The 13,054-nt window shown below is 37.9% G+C and overlaps 1 pseudogene; it reads right to left on the bottom strand.

Moving 5' to 3' along the window:
• Positions 1 to 11,394: 11,394 nt before the first annotated feature.
• Positions 11,395 to 12,081, bottom strand: LOC149263048 (flavonol synthase/flavanone 3-hydroxylase pseudogene; annotated as a pseudogene).
• Positions 12,082 to 13,054: the final 973 nt, after the last annotated feature.

Here is a 13,054-nt window from a genome sequence, read left to right as displayed (position 1 = left end):
GGCATGCACATCACATCTTCGATTTGATCAAAAATCATGAACCAGACACTATAGAGCTCTTTCCTCACATCGACCTCGTAGCTCTGACATCCCACATTGCATCTAGGAGTCGTTGGCACTTTTAGCTTAGTTGTCTTGGGGTAAGCCCGTTGTTCATGACTTGCGCTGCGTTTCTGTCAGTTTTTGTGTTTTGCTTTGTGTGAGTGTTGTTTGATTGATTTTAGTGAGCACTTGCTGTCATTTACATGCATACTAGCTTGTACTAGCACCGGTTTCAGTTTTCGTTAACATCTCACTGTTGTCGCATGCATGGAACTGTTTTTGCATGGACGGTCGTCGTTGCGGCGACTCGCTTCACACACTTGCATGCTTTCCCATTTCCTAAATCCTACACTTGTTGTTTGCATGAATGATCATTCACTCTTGCTTGCGCTCATCTCATCATGCATTCACACTTCTCATGTTTTCATTCGCCCGTCAGCTGGACTGGGGTGCCTTGGCTCGGACCGTGCCTTGCTCGGCTAGCATTGTGCATTTCTCGAAGCAAAGGCTCTAGCTTCCCTCCAGAAATTGTGCAAGTCTAGTGAGGCACTAACATCCAGGCTTGCATTGCGCAATTCTTGGAGGCAGTGTGCTATTGGCCCCAAAAACTGCGCAATGCAGTTTGTTGGTTGCATGTCACTACTAATTGAAATTACGCATTGCACAGTTTCAGTCCTCAGCAGGCCAGGCTAGACTGTGCATTGCGTAGTTCCAATAGTTAGTCAGCATCATGACAGCTCGGGTTGTGCCTTGCACAGTTTTGGCAGTCAGTCTCCTGACCTCCCGATAGAAATTGTGCGACCTTCATGACCAGTCATGCATGTATGTTGCAAGTCAATTCTCAAGTTCGTTTTGATTTTCGACTGACAAACTTCTTGCCATGAGTGTTGCCATGTCTCTAGGTATCGCAGGTGTTCATCTACTTCTCAGTAGCACAGGTACAATGGTTTCCAGGAGAGCAGAGTTAAAGACACTGTTCAGAGCACACTTGGGGATGCATTCAAGTGTCTATGAACTTGCCTACCCATGAAGAGATCAAGTTGTTCATAAACAAGGACATCAAGGTATGATGGCAACGACATCACAATAAGAAGAACCATGAACATCAGCTGAAGGCAACATAACGGATGCAACGAACGCAAGAGGAAGGTTGTTGACAACACAGAGGCAGAAAAAAATTGCAAGCTCAAGTAGATCCACTTGTGATGAAAGAAACTTTGGAGGCTCAGGCTATGCGGTGACGATGCGACATGAAGATTGCGCGAAGGCAGAGAATGGAACAAAGAAGGAGTTGCATGTGCTGAAGCAACAAATCAAGGAATAACATGAGCTACATAGATGAGAGAATGAGTTGCAACAGGAACAGGCACAACAGGGGGTGCAACCTGCACTCACGGATGAAACTGCGCCCGTACAAGTTATAGATCCATCCCAGTAGCTGGCATGGGGCAGAAAAGGTGAGCAGTGTTGTTGATTTCATGCAAGGGAATGCAACAGCATGCATGTCATTGTGCACACGCATGCGATCCCACCCATTCAACACACTCACCCAGGCAAAGACAAGAAGAAAGTCCAACTGGAGCTGAACATGCAGCTGACAGTTGATGCGCATGACCACCAGCACACACTGGAAGATTGGCATAGACACTATGCATCAGTGTGTTGCCAGTTCGACCACATCCAAGAAGACCATGCACATGCTAGCATATGATTTAGATGGAGGAGCCATACCAATGCACCTGGATGCAACAGAGGCAAGAGTTCACTTCAGCAAGATGTCACCATGGAGCACATGCACACCATCATGGACGACCAAGCTTGGCATCAGCTCACCACCTTCACCATCACAAGCATGTCAAAGAGTTGGTCTCACCACAATGGACCGAGTGTCAGTGATGTCTTGCATGGCTTGCTCAAGCCATTTTGTCTCACATGGGCACATGTGCATTGTAATGTAACGTATTGTCAAGTGGAAGTTCAAGTGTTGATAGTTGGATGTAACAGTCATAGAGTAGATGAAGAGTCATGAGGGTAGATGAACTGTCACAAATGGGAATGTCAAGGGTCACCCCACCCTTTGCTATAAATAGAACTTCATAACTCATTGTAAAGGCTTTTAGTCAGCTAAGCTTTCGATAAGACTATCTTGGAGAGAGCTTGGACAGTATTGTAATGAGCCTTGGCTTCTCCACTACGAAAAGCTAGTACATCTCTTTGGAGGAGCAGGCTGTTGTGGCTGTAATGTTTCGCTGTCAGAACTAGTGGTTGGACATGGATGTATTGTATGACTGGAACTTCACTTATTAATATAACAGAGCCAACATGTTTCATGCATATGTTGTATTGTATTCTATGCTATCTGGTTTACTCTAAATGATATATTTATTTGTTTGCTTATGCATGCATGTATGTACTATTCTGTATAAGTATGTATGAATCTTTCTGAAATGTGCTGTTGGTTTAACCATCACTTTGGATTGCTCGCTAACTTGCTTTCCAGCTTGTGATGCATCTTCGCTTGTGTGTTACCTTCCAAGCCACGTACTATTACAGGCTTCCAAGGGGCACACTCACTTCACCCTTAGTGTGTTAGAAACTCTCATGCACCTTCATTGATTTACTGCAACTGTCACACCCTTGCTACCAACAGGGACATCTTACTTGCCTTTGTGCGAAATCGCGGTCAAGGCATTACCGTACAACCCATTGCTGGGACTCCTACACCAAACGGTCTGAGGTCTAATTGGGACTTCTTACCGGCGAGATCGCCTTACATGTTGGCAGGTCCATCACCATCAACAATTTGCTATCACTTCAAAATTTGTGGATGATTTTGAATGAGACGTGGTTCCTCTTGATATTTACAGAATTGTATTGGAAAGTTGTGATGGCATTGGAAATCTGTCAACCAAGGGGGTCTCCCTGATGTGAAGTCCCAATTAGACCTCAAACCGTTTGGAGTAGGAGCCCCATTCCGAGTATCGACTCGATTTCCATATATTCTTATAGATTTTCCTTGGCTATAAGTTTCAACACAAGAGAGTAATGCACATGTACTTTCGGATCAACAAGTGAGTATGCCTTGTGAAATGTTCAACTGCGGAAAGCATCAAGGTTCTTCTACCGAAAGGGGAGAGAAAATTGGGCCCTTTAGAGATCAGTAATAGTACTAATCTAGAAAAGGCACATGAGCATATGCATATGAAAGAATCGTTGATCAACCAATGAAATAGTTCACAAGGAAGCAACAATTGTTAAAGCAAATACAACACACCTTCAATAAGATAAGTACCAAAACTACCGAAATAGTTCAATTTCCTTATTACATATGAGAACAACATACATCACAAGCATTCAAAGAATAGTCTTACAATATTCATGACATATGCATGAAAGCGTGCTGGCTCAACGAGCTTTTGAATTAAGTAAATGTTCCAAGATACATCAAAACAGTGAACATCACTAACCCTAATAGTGGAGCATTAGAGCAGTCCCTCACTCCTACAAAACAACTATCGTCCTCTCCAATGCCTAGTAGGAGGAGCCAAGGTGAAAAGTCCTTCACATAAGCGATGAGGGTGTATATATAACAAATGGGGCGATCATTCATCTCCCTTGTGACTCTTTTACCACCTTCATGATTATTTGACTTCTTTATGACCTTTCAACTCCCACATGACTTTTCACATTACATGGATGACTCTTGGAATTCCACTTTAGATTTCATTTTCCAATATTGAATTTACATAATCCACAAAATGATGTGGCACACGGTGACTCATGACATGACATGACATTGATGACTTGGACTACATGATGACATGGCAATGCCAAGTCACTCTTTGCTGTTGCTCTCCTTGTGTCTTCTTGAAAGATGGTGCTTGTCATTAGGGGAATTTTGAGTTCTAAAATGGGCCTCCTAAGAAAAATGTACAACCAAAATAAACTTTATAAGAACCAATAGGATTCAATACGATGATTTCAACCATGGGGGATGATTCACAATTTTTGGAGTAGAAAAGTAAAAAGATTAAAAAATTAAAAAATAATAAAACTACTTTTTCAACTTATCTCCCTACTCAAATTTTGAGTAGGAGTACTTTTTGGACGCAAAATTTAATTCCTCATCCAAGGAGTACCCATGTTGCATACTTTCAATGGACCATGCTACATGAAAAATGAGAAATACATGAAAAAACGATATTGCAATCACGTTTTTCATGTATTTCTCATTTTTTGCATAATGGGGTCCATTGAAAGTATGAAACATGGGTACTCCTTCAATGATGAATCAAATTCTGCATCCAACGAGTGTTTCTGCTCAAAATTTGAGTAAATCCATACGGAGATAAGTTGAAAATACAAGTTGATTTTTTTTCCTCCCTCTAAAATTTGATGATGTAAGCTAATCTTATTTTATTATTTCCACTATTATTTTATATTTTTCTTAGGAGGCTCATTTTAGACCTCAAAAATTCTCTAATGTCTTCTTCTTCCTCCTCCTTATGACTTGAAGATAAGGAGTCTTCAATGTGATCTTAATCTTCTATCTTTTGTTGTAATCTAGTGTTTCTTCGTCTTCTTTCTTGATGATCATCTTATCTCTTCAGCTCCATAGGTGTCTTCTAGCATGATATCCTTCTCTTTTTCCACCATCAGCATCTTATCATGACAAGACAAAGTCCCTGCAACTAAAAACCACTCATGAGAAGCTGACATCAATCTGAATCTCTTAATCTAACATGCTTAATGAAATCAGCTATTAGGGCTGGAACCTGATGATTGATTGGGTGATTGACCCAAGGATTGTACAGTTCCAGAGGCCATGGTCTGGGACTAAGACTTGAGACTGCACAATGCGTAGTTCAGGATGGCCAGTATCAAAGGATTGCGCAGTTGAATGGTTCAAGAGCTCAAGGTTGGGGCTTAAGGCTTGAGGTTGCGCAATGCGCAGTTTTGGATGGTAAAACTTAATGAACTGCGTAGTTGAGGGATTCAGGAGGTCAATCTTGAGGCTTGAGCCTGGAAGATGTGTAATGTGTAGTTATGACAGGCCAGGCATAGGTTATTGCATAGTTGAGGAGCTCAAGAGCTCAAGGTTAAGGCTTGAGGCTTGGAGTTTCCCAATGTGCAGTTCTGGCAAGAGAACAACCTAGGAGATTGTGTAGTTGAGGGGTTCAAGGGCTCAAGCTTGAGGCCTGAGGCTTGAAACTGCCCAATGCACAGTTCTAGAGGGAGAACAGTCTCATGGATTGCCCAGTTGTGTAGCTTAAGGTGTTAGGTTGGAAGCTTGAGGCTTGAGACTCCGCAATGCGTAGTTGTGGTTGTCTGGGAGGTATAAATCGCACAGTTATGGAGCTCAAAGATCAAGGATGGGCACTATGACTGCGCTGTTGTAACTTATTTTTAACATAGTTGTTTTTTATTTTTGTTGAAAAAAAGAAAAATGAAAAAATAAGAAAAAGAAAAAAAATTAAAATTATAATTATATATATATATATATATATATATATATATATATATATATATATATATATATATATATATATATATATATATATATATATATATATATATATATATATATATATATATATATATAAGAAAGAAAATAAAATGACAAAAAGAAAAGAAGCAAAAATATCAAAAGAAAAGAATACGAGGATATAAATAGTATATGCAAAGAAATAAAAATAAGAATCCCCAAAGCCATGAGCTAGCTAAAATGCCACAATATTATTATATATTATTAGTTGTATTCTTGCATATTTTCCAAAACATTATAGTTTAATTTGCAAATAAAGGTTGATCTGACGTTTTGTTGTTTAATAATGAAGATCAATTGGAAATCTACGGAACAGATCTTCCCCACCCACATCAACAACGGGGATGTGTTCGGGATCCCCCCTCACCATTAGAGTTTAACGAGAGGGGGGGGGTTCAAAAAATTTGTATTTGATATTACCACCAGCAGATACGTGACGCATCCATGACGACTTCGAGGACTCCCTCTCCAAACCTGTTAACTGCCCACCCTCCCTGAAAACTGCTTTCTACTCCCACTCCTCTCCCGCACCTAGTCACACTTCACCACATGTCCTCTTCCTATTCGTCCCTGCAAGTTAGCCATTAAACATTTAATTGCTCCCACCAAACGTTCATATACCCATTTATCCATTAAAATTTCATGCTAACGTTCAATTCTTTAGTTGGATGCACCAAAAACTGTTATAACTTCTACAACCGCTCGAATTCCTTCCTTTAAAAAGACACACATCTCTCTGCTCATTTCCTTGCACCATTCAAGCACCAGAATCACCAGTTTGAACTCTAAATTCTACCAATCGTGTAGCTACTGATTTTAATAAACCAGTAATCGACAATTCTATGGTAATATTAGCAACCTCAGCTTGCAGTTTCCTATTTTATAATGTCTTCGTCAAAATGAAAATCAAAGTTAGTGGTAGGTAGCCCTACAGTACCTTCTATAGTTAACCTAGACGAGCTTCCCTTGGTAGACACACAATATAAAATATCAGAAACCCAATGTGAATTCGACCTCTATGAGCTCCACAATTGGGAAAACCATAAGTTTCTTGATGTTAGTGATGAATTGAGAATTTGGGAGTCTTTCCTTCCTCAATTCATTTTTCCCTAGACCCATAACTTCCCTGAATTTGTTACCTGGTGTCATTTGAGATATCTTCCTAGTCAGAGGGATGTAATTGCCCAAAATAATGAAGTCTTATTTCCTATTACTCCTAAGTCTATATCTCAAGCACTTCAAATCAATCCTTTAGCCCCTATGTACCCATTTTCTATTGATTCTCTTGTGGAGATTTACAAAAAACTCACATTTCCTTAGCGAGCCTGAATTTTTGTTTCATTTTTTCCCTGAGAATTTTGAATTACCTAGGGCCAATCCACCTTATTCCACTTCATTTTTTCCAAAAAATGTCTAAGCAAGTCATCTCTATGGTCGCATGTCTGTTAGGTTATTATATTGATCAATGGGCCAATGAAGTGATATTAGTATTTCTATCAGTGTTCTCTGTGGGTAATAAACCCTCATTGATTTTAAACTATAGTAATTTTTTGATAGATAACATTAATGATCAGTTTTTTAAGTTTTCAACTGAAGGTGCTTTCAAATATTAGTTAGTCCTGGTGTATTTACTTTTGTTTCATCAAGCATACAGCTTCAAGTTTCCATTGAAAAAGTTAGATGCACAAGGGAAGCCTCAGTCAGTCACTCACTGGGCTTTCTTAGTAAGGAAAAACACAGAAGAATTTTCCTTCAGTGATTATGTAAATCAATTTCTACATATTTTTTGATGTCTTCTAAGCAGTGATGTTATACCAAGGATTTCAAATGAAATTAGAAGAATTATCCACCTCACTGAACAAGCCAGATTTGGAGACTGGTACCTCTACCCGAATTACATAGAAATTAGAATATATGGATGTGAACTTCCTTCCTACAGGTTACCAATATTTGTACCAATCAGAATCTTTGCCTTGGAATACATTAGGCAAATGATGAACATGGATGACATATTGTTTGTATCGAGGAAACATATAGCCCAATTCAAGTAAAAAGTACACATTGGCTAGTTGGCAATACCAAGGCAACAACGAAGGAGGCGAATATGTTATTAAAGAAAATGAAATTCAAATTGAGCTTTACCTCGTCCTATGATCCCTTGGGGATTATTTCGAAGTTGAGAGTTGAGCAGAAAACAACTCCATATGTACATACAACCAGGCCAGAGATAGATAAATATGCAAATCAAGAAGAGTGGCAAGAGAATAAATTATAGGAAGTTAAAGAACATATTGTTTGTCAGACATCTTCACAGGCTCCAGTTCCTCAAGAAAAAGAAACCAAAATACCAAGAGAAAGTCTGTCTCCTACAAAATTAGAAAATCAAGTTATAGGTTTCACAATTTTTAAAATGAGAGAGAAGACAAACACTAATTAAGAGTCTTCAGAGGACAAGAGTTCACAGTAGAAAAATACAGTGGTGATGATAGGATTTCCCTTTTCCAAAGATTGAAGAAATTACAAATTCTCCTATATCCTCTGTTTCTCATGATTCAACACAACAAAATATTTTTCTAGATATAGGAGATTAAAAGGAAAAATGAAGCATTGAAGGCCACCACTTATTCATAATTTTGGAAGCAATCTTCCACTACACAACACAAGCTTCTATTTGCACTTGATACTAAGAAGGGACAATTTCAATTGGCTTTCTTGGAACCAAAAATTCCAGTCCCTAAGAGTGCAGAAGATTACAAAACTTCCATTTTTGCTTTTGATACCAAGCAAATTCATGCCATTGATCAGATTGACCTGCATAAGCAGGTTGGTGAAATGATATATTCCACATTGACAAGTTCAACAATGGCAGCCTCCAAACTGCAAGCTTCCCTGAACAATATTCATTCACAATTGAAGATGGAGAGAATGTCATCCTTGGCCAAAGATACCAGAATCAAAGCTCTTGAAGATCTGGTGATCAAGCTAGGATATGATCCTAGTAATATTAAAGTGGTAGAAGAAATGATAAAAAATAAGAATGTTGACATTCAAGCATTAAGGAAGAAACTTAAGATTCCTACTATTGAACATCCACAAGCAAAGGAAGTTGGTCAACTAGAAAGGGAGAAAAAACACATGTTCAAATTGATAGTTGAATAAAATGTTCAAATTTAGAAAATGGAAACTGATACGAAATCACTCTTAAAATAAAAATAAAAACAACTCAACATTTCAGCTGCTATTCATATAGCCACTACTTCTACAATAGGTACTTCAGCAACAGGGACATCTACAACAACAACCATCGTATTAGAAACACAATCTACTGACTCAACATAACAACTATCAAAGGCCATGGGAGACTTATCTATGAATGATCAAGAGATTGAAAAACTAAAAATGCAGCTTCAAAAGATATATGAAAAAAAGATTAAGTCTGATAATGCATATTTGGCCAAGATTCATAAAAATTATAAATTAACTTAGCAATTAGAAGTTTATGAAAATGAATCCTTAATTGTACAATGCATTGCTCAAGTGAAAGAGAATATTTGGATAAACATTAATGTATTAGTGACTGATTTATGGCCTTCAATTGGAATTATTTTTGAGCAGGAAGCTTTATGGTAGAGGTCACAAAAAGCATTTGCAAAAATAAAGAAGGACCTGGATCACAAACTTGGAGATGCTATAGGGATAATCAAAGTCCTAAACTCTGAGACAAAAGATGAGCTTGAAGAATTCAACATTGAAGAAATAAATGAAGTTGTCTTGGAGGCCGGAAGGATTTTAACAAAGAGAAATTTAACGCTACCACTCGAGAACAAGTGTGAGAATTTGGTGGTTCAAATCAAGAAATTTCATAGGAAATTTAATGTTTTACATCAGAAAGGACTCCCAACATTGCAAATTGATCACACTTGAAGATTATCAACAGAGGCTACATAATATAACAATGGACAAGACCAAATTTTCCAAAATTAGAGGAGTTATTACTGGGAAAGCCTTCATTGAAGGTTTAAGCTATGATTTATTAATACAACATGAAATTAGGCATTTGTTTCTAGTTCGACCCACTTTTGAAAAATATACTGAAGTCGATGAGTCATATAGGAAATTTTTAAAATTTTCGATCCTTGATGAAAAGAGATGGAATAAACTATGTGAACTCATCGAATAGGAACATAATGCAAAATTTTGGGAGCAGACAACACAATTTTAGCAACAGACAATAGAATTTCAGGGACAGTCATAAGAAGAAATATACTTCTAGCTACAGTCATCAACAACATCCCTCAAAATTAGTTCAAATCCACTATTTTTAGTTCTATTTTTGTAATATACCAAATATTGTGGATGATATTATACTTTCTAATAAATTTTGATTCTAGTTAGATATGTTAGAAATTCGAACTCTATATATATTTTGTATTTCAAAGAAGAAAGGGTTGAACCCTTGTGATAAACCAATAAGCATGCTTGTAATTTTCTGAACTATTTCTGAAGATTAATAGAAGGATTCTAGACTCATTTTGAACAACTTGTGTATCTTTGTGAGTTCCTATAGTATTCATTTATGTTATCATTTTATATTTTCTCTAGACATGTTTAAGGTAACACAAAAGTCTGGGTAAGATTATATTGAATATCAATCTCTCTGAAAGCTCTTGTAAAGTTATCATTAATTAAAGAGATTAATTAACTGAAACCATTCGTTTAAGTTAATTCCTCTAAATCAATAAATTGTTGCATTATGTCATCTCTTATACATGTACCATTTGCGTGCAGAAAATTTCTATATGCATCTGCTATATATAAGGAATTAGTTGTTCAGTTTGAATATTTAAAGAATTATATATCTGTTGACGGTGCTGAACTTGCCAACATTCAGGGGATCACCCTGGTATGAAGTCCAAACTAAACCTCACACCGTTTGGTGTGGGAGTCCCATCCAGTATGATGGTCCGGTTGCCATTATCTTAAATATTTTCCTCAGCTCTTGCTTGTCAGCACATGAGAGTGGTCTGCTTTGTCTTCGAGTAGTGAGGTTCGCATGCCTGGTGATTGCTAGTGTTACTTGTGTCAATGGTTGTTTCACTGTAGAGGGAGAGGGTGGGAGTGAGTCCCAAGTCGGATGAAGCATAAAAATTGTTATTGAAGCATAAAACTGATAGATTGGAAGCTTTAATGTAAAAATACACAAAGGTATTTGATATATATATATATATATATATATATATATATATATATATATATATATCTAAGTGATTTCGAATGTTACAATGAGGCCCTGCTTTTATAGCTAAGCAGGTGACCTTTCATGATTAGGCATGTCTTTTAGACATGCCTTTTCACTTAACTCATGACTATTTAACGTAATCAGTATTTGATTATTTAATATTTATATTTATTTTATTTATTTAATTGTTATGAATTATATTCATAACATAGCCCTTCCCTTCGGAAGCTTTGTCCTCAAAGCTTTAACGCTGTGGATTTTCTTCGATGTATATAATCTGGATAATCTAGCCATTTGTTTTGTCATGTAGCTCATAAGTAATATTCCCTTGGATTATTATTATTATTATTATTATTATTATTATTTTAATAATAATAATATATTTTTTTTTACCGACTTTTTTAATATGATTTTTTTCTAATAATAATAGTTTATTTTTTAAACTCTAATTATATATATATATAAACTTATTAACTGGGCAGTCACACCATTTTGACTGCATCCCTGCCTGTTGACTTGTGGCACACAAAAGCGAGAGCGTTTTTCTATCTGGAACATGGAAACAATCCTACTTTGGGGAACGACGGAGGCAGGGAAGCGGAAAAGGGTAGTAATTGATTTTCATCTCCATTTCCAGATTTTCGCTGCCCAGTGCTTCTTTCATGGCGGATTCTTCCATTCCTAGGCTGATCGAAAGCGCAACCAATAGTTTATTCACCACATCCAACAGCTTTCGACCATATTCATCATTCACTTCTATGTAAGATGGTGGGTGTTTGGGCCACGTGTTGAAATCCCTGCGAGAAGGAGGCCAGAGCATGTGGAAATAGTAATCTACCCATTCGAGCTTGCCATCAAGGTTAGCAGCTAACTTGGTGCCGTAGCCTTCCAGATTACCAGCTGCAGGATTGTTGGCGTATGCCTCCTTTTCCTCTTGTGGAAGATGGAAGAACTCTTCCCCAACGCCCTGTAGGCATTGTATCAACTCTTCCGAAATTCCGTGATTGACAATCTGAAAAAGACCCCATTCCCTCGACGCACTTGCAATTTCTTTCAGCGTTTTCTCGTGGAGATGGCCTGAAAGGTCTAGATTGGATACATCTATTACTGGGATTTCACAAGCGGGCTGCCCCCAGCCACTAGTATTCATGGAAAATGTAGTCAAGGCAACTGGCCTCTCGTGCTGAGGCCTGATGAATTGAGGAGGAATTCTCTCCAATCTTCCCTCTGCAATGGCTTGCACTCGGACTGCCATATCGGCTTTTGCTTCTTTCACTTCGAGATTCTTGCTCATTGTATGTATGGTCACTGGGTTTCTTCCACTTACATTCCAAACGCTATCATCGTCCATATCGGTGACCAGTTGGAGATATTGAGCAATGGGAAATACAAGAGTGTTTTGCATAGGAGCCTTCCCCATGTCGTTGAATGCAAGAAATCGAACCTCGTTGATGCCTGATGCTAGTGGGGTGGAGAAACTCACCAGAGAACTCCAACCCACATTGTCACTTCCATATCTGTAACTGTATTTCTAAGAAGGAAGCAACCCTGTCATTAGGGTTGTATGAATATATCCTGGATCATGCCATCCAAAATCCATTACTGGGCTTGGAAGCAGATCATTACTGCACATATAAACTCGAGTGGATGTTGTCACAGTGGACATGGATGATTTTCCAGCACCGTATTGCACAAATTGCGTGGTATTGCTCTCGCTAATCCATGTTACCTTCATGGATGAACTAGTAGAATCCATGCTAGACAGATGGGCATAGAGCGCATGTATGGTTACAAAACTTGAGAGCCTTTGATCTCTGAAGGATGTAGGGGTTTTCATAACTACTAGACAACAATACCAACTTGATATTTGTGCATATGTTTATGACTTGAAATGTTATGGAACCATTGCAGGTCTTGGGTTCAAGTTCATCTCTGATCTCTTCTAATATACAACTGCTTATTTTTTTGGTGTATTCCCTATAGGACGGATCGTTTTTTAGGAACTGAGACTTCACAGTATAATGGCAGAGCAGAGAATGCAAATTTGTATCTCCCATTTCCAAATACATGAACATGTTCAGTGGACAAGCCGAAATGTTGGGGCTTGAAGGATCATTTTCATCTTCATGTTCATTATCATTAGAATCATCATCTTGATATGTATCATTCTCATATTCAACACTATCAACATTTTGATCGAATTCTGCTTCTTTTTCTTCTTCCACATT

The sequence above is a fragment of the Pinus tabuliformis genome, chromosome 6, assembly GCF_031772625.1.
Source record: "Pinus tabuliformis cultivar Carrire ecotype Pingquan chromosome 6, CPIR1, whole genome shotgun sequence".
Lineage (NCBI taxonomy): Eukaryota > Viridiplantae > Streptophyta > Pinopsida > Pinales > Pinaceae > Pinus > Pinus tabuliformis.
This window is presented reverse-complemented; position numbering and strand designations above follow the sequence as displayed.